This window comes from Pygoscelis adeliae, unplaced genomic scaffold (assembly GCF_000699105.1).
Source record: "Pygoscelis adeliae isolate BGI_AS28 unplaced genomic scaffold, ASM69910v1 Scaffold50, whole genome shotgun sequence".
NCBI classification, from domain to species: Eukaryota; Metazoa; Chordata; class Aves; order Sphenisciformes; family Spheniscidae; genus Pygoscelis; species Pygoscelis adeliae.
Window position 1 is genome coordinate 306,453 of NW_008823963.1, and position 14,647 is coordinate 321,099.

General features: G+C 38.9%; 1 protein-coding gene across 5 annotated transcripts in view; it reads left to right on the forward strand.

Moving 5' to 3' along the window:
- The first annotated feature begins 699 nt into the window (after window positions 1-699).
- INPP4A (inositol polyphosphate-4-phosphatase, type I, 107kDa) overlaps window positions 700-14,647 on the forward strand; it is an 83,043-nt gene continuing 69,095 nt past the window's right edge. For all 5 annotated transcript variants that reach the window (XM_009323607.1, XM_009323622.1, XM_009323629.1 and 2 more), the window contains exon 1: window positions 700-758. The gene's annotated coding sequence lies outside the window, so the exon portion shown is untranslated. The remainder of the gene's footprint in view (window positions 759-14,647) is intronic.

Sequence of the window (14,647 nt, forward strand, 5' to 3'; positions counted from 1 at the left end):
ACAATGGAAGAGCTGTGGGTGTGGCAGCAAGAAATGAAACTCTTGAATCTCTCTGCCAGTGGCATCTGAATTCAGTCTGGACCTGCAGGAAGTAAAAATTGCTTGGGGGGCTGGGTTCAGTTGTTAGCATTTCTGTTTCGCAGAGCATCCTCTTGGGGAAGTAGTTGCAGTGCCATGTGGTGACCCCACTGACTGCAGCTGGAATGAGCAGGCAGGACAAGGTAGCCGAGTTGAGAAGCTATGCTGGGAGAGCTCGATTGTTGTTGGTGGCATGAAGTAGCTACTTTATTGAGCTTCTTATACTGTAACTGCATTGAGTCTTTTACAGACTTAATAGCAAAGTCATTTTCGTTAAATGCCTTGTATTTTCATTAATATAATAGAAGGGAGATACACATCACAGTCCCTAAGTGTAAAATGTTACAGTAACAGTACCTGATTCTGAAATTTCTCTTTCGGCTTTATTCTTATGTTCTCTTTCCTCAGAACTGATCAACAGTCCAGATTCTGTTTCAAATGGTAAAGGAGCTATGCTATAAAATGTTAACATTCTGCATTTTTTACAAGTTTTTAGTGATTTTTTTTTTTAATTGCTCCTGTATTTATTGCTTTCCCCAAAAACCTTTTTTCCTATACTACTAGCCTGTTTTTTTGGATCCATTCAGTCAGAAACAGTTTGTCCTTTTTGTGTCTTTCAGACTTTATTAAAAACGAACTGGATGCACATGCAGAATTTCATCTGTGAAAGATGGAGTAAGGTAATATAATTTTAGTGATTGCTACTATAATGTGTGATGATCTGTGGACACTGAATGCAAAGGTTCAAAGATTAAATAAATTGGAGGCAGACAAAGCAAAAGGAACTTCAACCTCAGAAATAATGAAGTGCTGACAAGATCCTACGTTCTGGTATCAGTGGCATGCTTACCCTATGTTTTGTACTGTGGGTAATTCATTATACTGGCCAGAGGTTTTCTGTTATCATTGGGTGCGTTGTCCACAGAAGCTCAGGTAGGTCATTAGCTAGTGACAGTATGATTTATTCATGTTTGAACAAGTGATGTGTTTCTGGAAATTTGTGAAATATAAAGTACAGCCTATGCTGAAAGGCCAATATTTGTCACCTGTTTCCATCATAAGAACAAACCGGTGGCTCTTTAATTTTCCTCCTTGAACATCCTGGGTCAACAGAGATGGAAGAAGACAGATCTGCCTTTGTTGTCATTGAATATTGCTGTAGCATAGAGCGATGTCCTTCAGGATGGGAATTGAATCGTGTTGGGCACTCTACAAACATTTGTCAAGTATTTACTTCTCCACAGTGGAAGAGCTACTTTATGTCCTGTGATGTGACAGGGCACAGAGGCGGCTGGTCACATTACTAGGCCCTGAGAGGTGAATGTGTGTCCTGGTGGGGTTCCTGTTAGCAGAAGACTCTTGCAGGAAGACTCTTGCCCACTTGTTTCCAAGCAAAGTTCAGTCATAGGATTCCTCTTGCTTCCTGTGGGCCGGAGCAGCTGTTGGTGGGCTGTATGTCAGGCTGACCAGCTGCACCATGTTTCTGGGATTTCAGAGACTAGGAGAAGTTGTGGCACATGTGCTGGTGATGTGTGAGATATGGCCTTAACCGCAAGGCAGTATGAAGCAGACGCCAATCAAATGAGTCTTCTGGTAGAGGCAGGAGGTTGTGCTGATCTGGGAATAGGAGGCAGCGAGAGGTGAAACATGATGCTCGTGGTCACATGTGATGCTCACGGTCACGTGGGTAATCGTGCAGAAATTGAGGGGAACCCTCAGTCTCCTCATCTCTGATGTAGTGACCTCAGTGCCCTTTTTACAGAGTTCAACAAAGAATGAATGTTGGAGTAGAGTCAGTGGTGAACAGTAGTGACTTCTCAGAGAGGTTTTTCCCCAACTCCTGCTAAGGGAGAACAAGCTCATTTGTAAGATCAAGCAGACAGAGCCAGCAAATGCACTTTCTCATGCAGCATTACTTTTCTTGTATCAGATGTGTGTCTTAATGCAGACTGAGGATCAATTACTGAAGAGCCTAGAGAGGTATGTTACCACGATTGTGCCTACATCTGGAATTAAAGCAAGCGGTCGATACCGTGGACTGGGTTATTTAACTGGGGCAGAATGGAATGCAGTGCACAACGGGATGCTCCAGGGGCTTATGTGTAATTTTTTCCTTTCACCATCTTGAACCGTTCAGTGAAGAATAACTTGGGAATCAGGCATGCACTTACAGATCTTTCTCGATCCCAAGAAGGCAGGGATGAAGTTGCCAGCAGCAAATAAGTGCTGCCAGACCCTGTAGCTAGCTTTACTGTGACTTAAAAGGAATTGCAGTAATACTAGTCGCTTGTATCATCTTTCTTTCTTCTATTAATCATTGTCTGCATTGGAAAAGATATGCCTGGGGCAATCCTGCATTTCCATCCAGTTCAGTGCTGCTTTTTGCTGAAGAAATTAAAAAAGAATTGTCATTCTTCTCCAAGACAGCTATGTCTTCTCTCCTGTGGGGTCTGTCTCCACACTTTCAAAGAAATCCATAACAATAGAGGAAAAAAGCAGCATTTGGGAATCCCATACAGGGACAGCATATCATCCTAATTAAGTGTTTCTCAAATATGGCCCTGGCTGTGCAATCAACTCCATGTAGACAGATCCCACTATTCATTTGAAGCTTTGTGTTAGATTAGGTCTGGAGAGAAGATAGGAAAGAAAGGAGAATGCCACCCACTCTGTTTGCCTGCTTGCTTGGTATTTTGGTGGATATTTTCTTTCAGCTGATTTGGATTTAGTGGCTTCGAGTCAAACTCGTTGTTGCATATATAAAGCTCCACATAGCTTTTTTGATCGAGGCTCCTTAATGTGTGTGTATAAAACAGAGTTTATCTCCATTGGCACCCTTTTTAAGTAGCAGTCCCTGCTTTCTCTTCAGTCAGTTCTCCAGATGACATCTCCACAAAACATGCCCTGCTAAAGCACATACTGGTATAGGTGACAAACGGACAAACTTTGTGAGTGACTGACTAAGAAGAGGCAGTTGTTATTAGCACAGCAAGCTGCTTTATGATTCTTGTTGTTAGCTTTTACTGCAAGTTTACTGTCTGCTTTTACAGTTTTTTTTTTTAAGAAAAAACAGCTTTTGCTAGTTTGTTCCTTCCCCTCTTGTTTTTTCCTTCTTGCCGGTTTGTAAAGTATATTAAAATGCAGAGCAGGCCACGTGAGAATGCATGGGTGTGTTAAATGTGCAGTGATCCTGTTTCTTAGACCATCATGTTCATCATCCTCTTGGTAGCGCTAGGTCGATTGCATGCACCATGCCGGATTGGTATGTATAGTTGCAGTAACTACATATGCAGTTATTGCATAATGTGAGGCACTTGGCCTTCCGATAATATTCTATATTACATTAGGTGTTTTTCTGACTGTTGATTCTAGTCTGCAGCGTTAACCATGACTTTAGCAGTGAAGACAGAGATGAAGGACTGAGTTTGAATAATATCTTAAATGAATGCATAATCAGATTGAGTAGAGCCTGAATGCAGGGAGAGGGACAGAAAGAAGGGTAAGAGGACACGATGATACATAGCTAATGAGAATGGCTGTAGAGGACACGAGTCCGGGAGAAGGCAGCAGCAGAATTTCAGATGTTTTAAATGTCTGGAGACTACAATGATCTGTGGGTTATTACTTTGTTTCTTCACTATGATGAATTCTGTCTCTTTTTACAAGTATTTACCTTACATTATATTCTGCGCAAGCACAAAAAGAAATTAAGGGTTTTTTGGAATTAAATGTTACTCTTACATCGAGGCATTTAAAGTGTTTGGAACATTATCCTGCCCAAGCTTACATTCAATTCAATAACATATTCATTTTAGTCCTATGTTTGCATTTTAATTATAAAGCTGTTACAGTATTTAAATTACAAAATGTCCAGTACCTAATTGTTAATAATCTCAGCATTATCCTTGGCAGATACGTAGATGAACTACCACAGAATCATTAGGAAGATTTCAGGAATAATTGTTTCACTAAAACATGCTGAGAGGATTAACACTTAATGCAAACCATCTAAACCAACCCTCAAAATCAGCTGCCCACCATACTATTTTCATTCTTGGAAACTTTGCATATGGATCATTTCCTACTTCCAGTGGTATTTTCCATAAAGCTAGGAAAATTAGATAGGAAGTGACCGTGTGGGTCCTCAAGTCAGGACCCATGTACATCAGAAGGACTGGACTATGCAGTACTAACACTTGCCAACTCTCTGGCCTCTAAAGCTAGGTGGAATACAATAGCTTGAAGCACCGTAATGAAAGACAAAAATCTGCAGTGGTAGTATGCCTCAGACTGGGGCATTGCTAGCATGCTAGTCTCTGCAGCATAAATAGCAGAAAAGGCTCCTAGTTATTTTTAACTTTAGTGCATTATTTTTCATAACTTTTGGGAGGGCAGGGCAGATGGGCTTTAAATACCTGAGGTCAAATTTTCAAATACGTATCTTTAATCTGAACTCGGACATCTTACTAAAAGTCCTTTGTAGACAGCGAGCACCTGCAGCCCTTGGTGAAATCAGGAGCAGTTGTCAGTGATCCAAGGTCTCCCAGGAAGTCAAGTCAGTCTTAAAGTCTACATCAGGAGAAATCTTAGTTTTTCTGCTCATTTCAGTAGGACTGAAGCTTATAGTTACGCATGTGCTCATGTGCTGTCCCTAAGCTGAGTTGCCTTGCTGAACCAGAGTTTATTGAGGTGCCTCATAAGTGTTAATTTAGGCAGAGCCCAAGCAGAAGTTTTCAGCCATGATATTCAGAAGGAATCTTAACTGGCTGCCTGTTTTGAACATTGCATGACATGTACAGACAGCTACAAACGTACTTCTAAAGCACCAGGATGCACAACTCGCAATTCTGCTGTTTGAAGAATGAATCAATAAGTAGGTGTCTTAAAATTCAGGCCTAATTTGTCTGAAGGAGGCAACATACACAAATATCACCTTTTAACAAGATGACTGCTTTCAGCTCAAGGCATAGAAATGCCAATTTGGGTCAAAAAAAGAGCTTAAAATTGCAGACTAAGGGAATGTTTCGTGTGCTTTTAAGGTCTTTGTTGCAAATTTTTGCATGTGTATGGCAAGCAGATAGAGGTATGGAAGTGCTAAAACAACAAGAAAAGGAAAAAAAGAAAACAGATTCTTGCATCCTATCAAACAGTTTTCTTGAACTGGATAATGTATTTATCCATTTAAAAAGCCTTTAAATTTTATCAGGAAAATCATGCCTCAGCACAAAAACTTTTCCAGATGTAGCATGCTTGAGTAACCCAACGAATCGGAATGTCTACATGAACATATTCAACAGTTTATGAATATAAGAAATTGTACTGAATGGTGGGAATTTAAGGTACTGTGCAGCTCTTAAAGAGGCTTGTGTAACACAGAGCCCAGAAGGCATCTCAGATTCGCACTGGGATTTCCCATATCAAGTTAAACAAGGGCCCTAGCTATATCTTGCTGTGTATCTTCTGATTTTGGGGTCTCAGGAGCTGTTAGGAAGTCTTAGGTATTTTACTCATCATTTCATGTAGCTTTTTGTAATCTCAGAAGCAGCATCCAGTTTTTGCATCTCTCATATTTTAAAAGCAATCAGACTTTCTGGCTGTCAGAATGACTTTTTAAGTTGCTGTATAGGTAATTCTCAAATTGGGAATTTCTTAAAGGTACCTTTTTTTAATGTGTAGTTAAAATACAGATCCGTTACTAAGATTTTTTTTAAAGGATTTTTATTACTTGATACTATTGAATGTTATATATCTCTCTAAGGAAATGGAAAATGTGATCTAGGCAACTTCAGGCTTGTTAATTTGACCTTAATAACCTTATAAAATTTTTTGAAGGAATGAATAATTAAAGACACGGGAGTTGAGTGGAAGGAAGATAAAACACGATCTATTTTGCTAAGATAGGTCATATCAGACTGACCTAGTATCTTTTTTTAATAAGAAAGTAGGTTTTCTAGAAAAAGAAAAAATGTGCTAGATCTGGTCTCTCTGGATTCTACTGAACCATTTAACATGGTGTGATGCATAAAATTACTGTTCAAGGTGGAGGAAGATTAGGTTAGTGTAAGAACTGTAAACTCAGGCAAAGAACTGGCACAAGGGGAGACAACAGGAGGTAGATATATGAGGTGAATTATTCTTTGGGAGTTGACTTGTTTAGTTTTCTTGAGGCTTTTTATTGTTGTTGTTGAGTTGATTTTGTTGCCATGTTGTATTGAAAGCAGGCTGTTGAAACTTACTGATGGGAGGAGGACATTCATTTCCAGTACAGTTTTGGATGGAATGACTATACAATTATTTGTACGATTAGGTAGTACTAAAGGGATGGAATTCAACACAGCAAAGTGTCAGGCCACACACTGCCAGGAATTCACTTACTGAGTTTAACCTTGGTGTCAAAATTAGCAGTCTAAGCTCTTATATAATCAGTGGAAAGAGGCAGATTTTTAATTAGGCACCCAACTCCTGCCTTTCTCTCTTGACTGTTAACAGAGCCTAGGCACCTGACTCTGGCATCTGTGCTGAATGCCTTAAGTTGGATGGTGCTACATCCTCAGCTTAGGAAGTAATGCAACAACTTTTCCTGTGAACAGGGAGTTCAGCAATGGAAGACGCTGAAGGAGAAAGGCCTGTGTGAGGGTAGGTGGCTTTAAGTTTGTCTCTAGTCTGTCAATTTGATACCGTCATGAAAATGATGGATGGGATCCAGGGAAGTGTCAGGAGAGGTATTTCCAATTGAGGGAGGGCACCTCAGCTGGGTGCATCTGGGCAGGGACCTGATCTGGAATAAGCGGGCAACACGGCTTGCAATATCCAAGAAACTTCAGCTCAGTATGTAACAGATGCAGAGAAAAGCTGCACGGGGGATCAAAGGAATGATGTTCCAAGAGGAGTCTGAAACGGCTGTGTTGGATATGTCAGGAAGATTAGCAAAATGGGTAATGTAATTGCTGCAGCTATGCCTTTGGAATCATGGAGAGCTTTGGAATGTGGCTGAGATCAGCTAGGTGACAGCTAACAAGCAGGATGTCTGTAGTCCATCAGAGGACTAATGAAAGTCTATGTGTAACAGTATGGTATTGTAGGAAGGTTACGATGCAGAAACAGAAGCGTCCAGGCATATGATTTAGAGGTGACGTGAACTGAATATATGGCACTTCTTAGTGACTGGAGTCTGTGTGTGTACCTAGCATATGGATAAAATATTTAACCAACATAGAAATGCATAGTGATAATCCCATCATATATGACAGTAGTCAGTAGGAGAACGCTTGATGTATGTTTAAGGAAGAGCTTAAAGATTTATGAAAGGCAATGATTGTTTGGGTTCTTTGGACTTGGGCTGTTTGGCAGCTTGTGCTTTTTGATCACTCCCGTACAGTGTGATACTTGCTGTCTACTGTATTGCCCTGCAGTTTCCCTGCACTGCACAGGGAAAGCTGTGTGATAAATCAGGCATCAAGTGAATTTGTAGGGCTGGACAAAGGCGTGTTAAGTTTAGCCTGTGACAAGGATATGTTTAGAAGCAGACTGCTGGGCAGCAAACTCATGATCAGTGAGAGAAAAGCTTGTTCTGAAGTGAAAATGGTGGTTGAAGATCGCTGATGTGCCTGTAGTGACAAATGACGGGTACAGTACTTACAGTCAGTGACAGACCTTGCCCCAGATATCTCCTTAGTTGACAAATGCTTAAACTTGTAACTGTATGTTGGTGAAGAACTGCCCTTTGCCTAGATGCTGGTTCGTCCCAACACCAGGTTCGAAAAGGAGCTGAATTCTTTGAGCAAGGGTGAGTAATGTGCTTTCTGCTCTGTTGCAAATCCTGAGTTGCTCTAAGTGGCTTTGTCAGCTGTTAAGACATTGATCAGGTCGTTCTTTAGCAGAATTATCCATAAAATAACAGGAGGAAAACGCCACAGCAAGAAACCTTTTTAATGTACTTCTGGCAATGCTATGTTTAGTTATTTGTTTATTAATAAGTGCTCAGCCTGTGTTTCTGAGGTTTTCAAGTGCCTAGAAGAACACCAGGAGAGATCAGTATGGCTTCTCTTTTTTTTTTTTTTCCCTGCTTCTAATTAGTTATTACATAGTGGTACTAAGTCGTTATTGTTCTGTGGTAAAAACAATTGTGTGATGATCTCACAGTCCTTTCTTGGAAAATTGCCACAGTAAAGAAAAAACACTGTTTATGGACTGAATTGTCAATAGTTCGGAAGGGGGGTGTTCTGTTGGAAACACAGTGCTTTGAATGACAGTCTGAGAGGATGGATGGCAAAGAGGGAGGACTGAGAAGATAAGAGTGAAAATGTGTGAGTGCTTTTTCAGGTTTATTGTTTATTAGAGTTATGGTCGACTCCCTTAGATTTAGAATCTGTTCCAGTTTAGGTTTGGCCTTTTTTCTATATTCTAGGTTTTATTCAGCTCCAAGTAATTTTTTTTGGCTAGTAAACTGGGGTTTTAATTTGAAAATCTGTCTAAGCCTCTTCCTGAGAGACAACACTTGGAGCATCTCAGACCTGCATGGCTGTCACTTATACGGATGCCCAGAAAAACTGGAAGAACATCGCTTGAAGAGGTTTCTGGAGGAGAAAAGATGATCAGGTCTGAGGGACTTCCGCCTCTAAGTTTCAGGAAAAAGGCATCTCACGCTCCTATTGAGGCAGAAGAAGAAATAGAGGAATTTCTAGCCAACCTTTCCTTCCAGTCATAATTCTTTTTGGGGGGGGATGGATGAACTAAGCACAAATAAAGAGACAAACAAGAGTACTGTCAGGTTTGGAATACTTCCCTGGTGTTCCCAAGAACTGTTCTAGATAATTATTAAGCATGAGATGTTGGAATGCAAGTTTAATCATGTTTCATAGTCTCTTAAGATAGCTGTTTAAAAGTCAGAAAGAATTAAACTTTTGAAGGCTCCTATCCCTCTCTACTCATTTCTTAATAGTTGCCTATTTTGCTTAACTTAGTACAGTTCAGTGAAGTGAATCCCATCCAAAGAGTATACACCTTGCTTAACCTTACCATAGTGTGGTATTTAGTCAAGGTAAACACTGTCCTCATGGTTTGTTCACACAGATTCTTAAACAGTAATAAAAAATGAAATATTTTTGTACAGTTAAATAAGGTCTATGTGAACTGTATCTCTGCTGAACTGTACGCAATACAACAGAGAAGGTTATTCCAACTTATTTGGGTCTTTCTGTCATGATACTTTTAATAGTATGTTTTCTGTTTGGATAGATTATATGCTATAAAAGCTAAAAACAAAATGTGCCAAGGTATTCTGGGGGGTTGTAGGCAAGCGTGACAGAGAGAATATTAATTTCTTCTTCAAATGTGTTTATGCTAATTTTGCTTTGAAACAAAAATATATCCATTTGGGAATATTTATGTTCAAGATGGTTCTGCAATTTCCATATTAAAAAAAAAATCTTAGTGCAGCCTCTGCTAGACTTTAACCCCAGAAATGCCTAGAAGACAAAGATGAGATAGTGTAAAAGATGTGTTGTGGCTCAGGCCCTTGTGAAAGCTTGGAATACTCTCCTTGAAAGCATTTTAAAAATATGCTGTCTGAAATTGTACTTTATTGTTGACTTTTTGCCAAGTTAACATGAGCAAACAAAGAAAAAGAATAAAAAGTGCTGCTCAGCTGTTAACACTGAGCTATTTTTAGTGGGACATTTGAACATTGATCTCATGTTTCTGAAAGGAGGCATTTTCGCTGTTGTGCATGTTCACGTTAGCAGATTTGCCTAAAGGAAAGTCACTGTGATTTGTGATACGGTAATTTTTGGAGCTGTCCCAGGCAGCTGCCAAATATTCTCAAACATTCAAAGGGGAGGTGTAGAGAAAACCTGTTGTGTGGAGGAAACTCCAGCTGTTTAAACCTACAGGTTTGGAATAGTGTCCTGGAAGCATCTTGGATAGTGGCATTTCCACTGCTTCAGTTGGAATTTTTATTCCAGAAACTCGGAGATCTCCACCTTGAGGTGTTTTTCTTGTTATTCAGCTGGCACTCGCGTGTTTGTTAATCCCATCCCATAAGGTGACGCAGGCTCCATTTAATAAACGTGCCTGTTAATACAGACAGGTACCTTAGTCTTCAGTGAGGACTCTTAGCACTAGATGACAAAGGCCTGACTTCAGAAGCTAAACTTGTTTGAACTAAGGCACCAGCTATGATTTTTATGGGTGGTGGGAGGGAAAGCAGCCAACATGGGCTACCTTTTATTGATTTTCCTTTTTTAAAGGTCTTCACTGTGCTTCAAGGTGTGGGGTAAAGGTCTTGTCTTCAGTCTAGAGAGAGGGGAAACTTCTCTAGTTAAACTGCAACAGAAACTAAAGGAACACACTCCTGAAATATTTTTCAACACCTTTATTCCTTAAGTAACTGGGACTCCCTGTATTCTGTTTCTTTTAATGCATGAGCCCAGGTTAATACAGGAACTCTATGATTCTACTATGAAGAAGATTAATAACCTTTAGGAAAGGAAAAAATTTAACACCTTCCTTACAGAAATAAAGTAACAGCATTAGGAAAGAAGACTGGTAAAAACCAAGTTGAAAGCCTGTCAAATTAGTGATTGGAATATCATGGTAATAATCTGTTGGTAATGGGAATATAGAAAAGATGATAAACAATCAGACTCCATTCTGTTTGGCTCAATACCATATTCTGCAGCAAAAGCCAATTTTTCATGTTATCTTCCTTCTATCCACTGTTACTGGGAGAGAGATTTCTTGCTTTCTAATTTTATATATATATAAAAATTGTTCAGTTTGGTTCTCTGGAATTTTTTTGTGATGTTTTTTGAACATTTTAGCAGAAGAGCTATGAGTATTTTCACATGCCAGTCTATGAGGGTTTAAGCTTGGCATAGAATTGCAGTTATTTATCAATGTCAGTGATTTTGATGTTTTCATTGTTAGTGAAAAAAAAAATGTTATCACTGCTTTTGTTTGTTGTTGTTTTATAGATCATAGGCTATAGAAATAAGATCTAGGTAAAAAGAGAAATTAGGGTTTAGGGGGATTTTAAATCTTTCGAACAATAAGGTAGGAGATAATACAAAATATTTTAGGTCAACTGATGCACTCTCAAGCAGATGAGTTCTTTGCTAGTTCAAGGGCGAGTTCTTTAACAGTATACTTAAATGGCTGTTGAAGAGAAATTCTGAAAAAATGTCTTTTGTAAACATTTCAGACATATGTAGCACTTAGTAGTAGCTTGAAAGGTAGCACTTCATTTCTGAATTACAAACTTTAATATTTTCTGGTTTATTTCCCTGATATTTCTCTATGAGTCAGCTTTGAAATTCATATACTATAACAGGAAGAAAAGCCTTTTCTATTTTGGATTCATAAGTATGACATCAGCTTTGTTTTGTATGGTGCCTGTTGGTGCATTTTATCCTCAGACAAACAATGGGTTATATGTGTTAACCCGTTTGCTTTGATGGGTTAAGTAATAGTTATAAAGTCACATAACCCTGCCACATAGTCTTTTACTTCTTTGAGAAGGAAAGTTGGGAGAGCAATGCTTTCAGATAGTATTTGATGCGGAAGGAGGAAAAATGGAAAGAAAAAGTTCTTGAGGACTGATTTTTCAAGAAGGCACTGCTGGGAGCAAAAGTCACTCAGGGAGCAGTGGTTATGGATCCCCATGGACAAAACAGATGCCCAGAGCGTTGGGAATGAGTGGTCTCAAGTGACTGTATTTTACCATATATGTTTGTTGATACTTATTCAGTTTTATGGAGAAATGCACTTGGTGGTACTCCAGATTGTCTGTAATTGGGAGCTTGGATATCTTGCTATGCAGTGAAGAGAAGAGGCAAGCACAGATAAAAAATTTCTCATGATTTTTCTTCAAGTCTTAAAGCAGCTTGTGACTTTCCCAGTGCAGCTCCAGTCATCTGGAACTGCTCTTCTGGGTCTTGTTTAAAAACTGTCTTTTTCCCCCTTCCCCAGGAGCACCAATAAGTACCAATAAGTACTTGGCATCTGTTACAAAACATCTTTCATTAGACTAGACAAAATCAGTACGCTAAATGGGAGCCTCACAGAATAGGAAAGATCCCTTCTATGTCCAGCTGCATCCATCACTACAGAGATGGCACTGGCATATTGTAACTTAAGGTTTTGGCTTTGAAATCATATAGCACAAAAGGAGTAAGATATCTTCTGTCCTGAGGTCACTTTCCATATTAGTGATCAAAAAGGAAAATCTGAACATGAGAGCTGAAAAGGCTGTGGTTGTAAAGGTGCCTGAAAAACAGACACAGCAATTACCGCATGGTCACGGCTTTCCCAGAACTGAGGAGAAATTCATAGTATGTTTTTCACTATTGACTCCTGCAGTCTGATTTGTAATCTTGGCGGATAAAAGAATCCTTTTATAATATGACAGATCACATTAGGAAAATTCATTTGGATAAGTGTTTGCAAACTCTATTCTCACTTATGCAGGAGTGACCTGGGGGGTGTCACTGGGGAGGAAAATAGAGTATGTTTTAACACTAGTTATTTGGATGCCACCGTTGTCCACTACCAGGCAATGTGATTTTCTCTACAGTTGTAAAAGGCAGATATAGCTGCAGTTTCATGACATTTGCTTTTATACCAGTTTAACTGCAAGCAAAACTGTCCATTTGTGTAGTGGTCATATTTTAAAAATGGAAATGTTAATAAATATCTTAACTTTTGCATCTTCTACCTGACTGTACAGTCAAGCTTCTATACCTTCTCACCCTCTCTGGATCTCTGAGAATGCTCACCCATTTGTAAGATTGGAGTTTAGAGTACGTATCATTTAAATTAGCTAAACTGCTTGTGGGGCTTAAATCATATAAAAACTTGTAGTACAGCACAAGTGTAGATAACAGTATTTTTGTGGCTTTCACAGTTTTTATTGTGAACTGAGGCTGCATACCTGAGGTTGTCTAGCACTCGGATAATTTCATAGCCAAGATAAGGATGCGATTTGGTAGCTTGTGGTGCATGGAGTTGTTAAAATCTGGGTCTGTATTGCCACAGAGCCATCCCTCGAATACTTAGCCACAGAGCTGTTCAGAGTGGAAGAGTTAACAAAGTGCTTGTTGAACACACATTAATACCACTGTTTCTGCATCATCCTTTAGTAGCCTGAATTTTCATTGGGGTTTGACACTGTTGTTGCGTCAGTATTAAAAGACCCACAGGGCTTGGGTCGAGTGCATTTCAACCAGTGGTCCCTGGCTTCATTCCCCATAGGTAATGCCAGACTCTGATTTTTCTTTTACTCACTGTTATTGGGGTTAGCAAATTCCTTGTTTTGTTTTTTTGTAAGCGTACACCTCATAAAGAACTATTTGCCCTGTAGGGTTTCAGTTACAGTTTGTTTTTATTTGTTGAAAAAAATTACTTACTTTTTTTTTTTTTCTTAATTGGATAAAGGATTTATTAATAGACTTTCCCTTTTCAGAACTGGAAAACACCCAGAAAGACTTTTGCTCACACTTTCCGAATACAAATTTACTTCTAAATTGAGACCAAACATGGAAAAAATTATAACGTTAGGTGAATAATTTGTGTAGTTCTGAGCAGATGGAAACAATGTAAGATGAAAAAACATTAGTCTTGACAATCATAGCTGTTTGTTCTTATAATATTTAAGTTGGTGGTTTTAAATTGTCCATGAACTATGCAAATAAGTTGGTGGGAAGTGACTGAGGATAGCAAGCCTACGATCAGTAACTTTAAATTAGCTTGTACCAAAGGGTTCTTCTGGAAAACTTTCAGGGAGTTTTCAGATCAGAAAAGATTAAAAGCTGTTGATATAATAGTTTAATAATGTCCCATTTAATTTTGTCATAGTCTAGCTTGTTTCAGTTCAAACAGTTAAAACGTTTAGTTTTATGACATTTACTTTTTTAAGTAAATAAATAATTTTAAAATTTATTTTAAAAAAATTATTTTACAAAGATGCATTACACTGATGTCTGTGATTCACAGTGATATCACTGCAGGCAGATGATCATTTTATGTTTTCAGTGGAAGCAAATAGATTGTGCTTGGAGCATAGATATTATCCCAGTGATCACAAACTGTCCTGACAATGTTTATGTCTAGCTCTCATTCTTGCATCTTTAGTCTATAAAAACTCTCTAAATGAAACTGTAGAGATGGGATCTGCATGACCTTAAAAAGCTGGAAACAGTAAAATTAGTGCTCCCAACCGTTCAAAAATTTCTCTCCTAAAACACAGGATGACAACAGCATCTGCTGGTACAAGTAGACAGTGAAGAACGGCACTAAATTGCACATCTGTGCGGTTACACTCAAAATCTTTTTTATGGGCAAAAATGAAACACACTGTATATCTAAAGGCAAGAAGTTGTTGTTGTTATTATAATTAAAGTCTTTACAGTCTAATCCAGGATCATTACTTGTTCAGATCTAATAATTACAGGAAAAGAAAGAATGCTTCTATACAGGGGAAAGTCTCAATAGGTAACAACACAGTTAAAATCATCGAACACACAAAGCGTCGACCTCTTTTTCCTGCTCTAATGCTCACCCTTCCCCTGCGCCT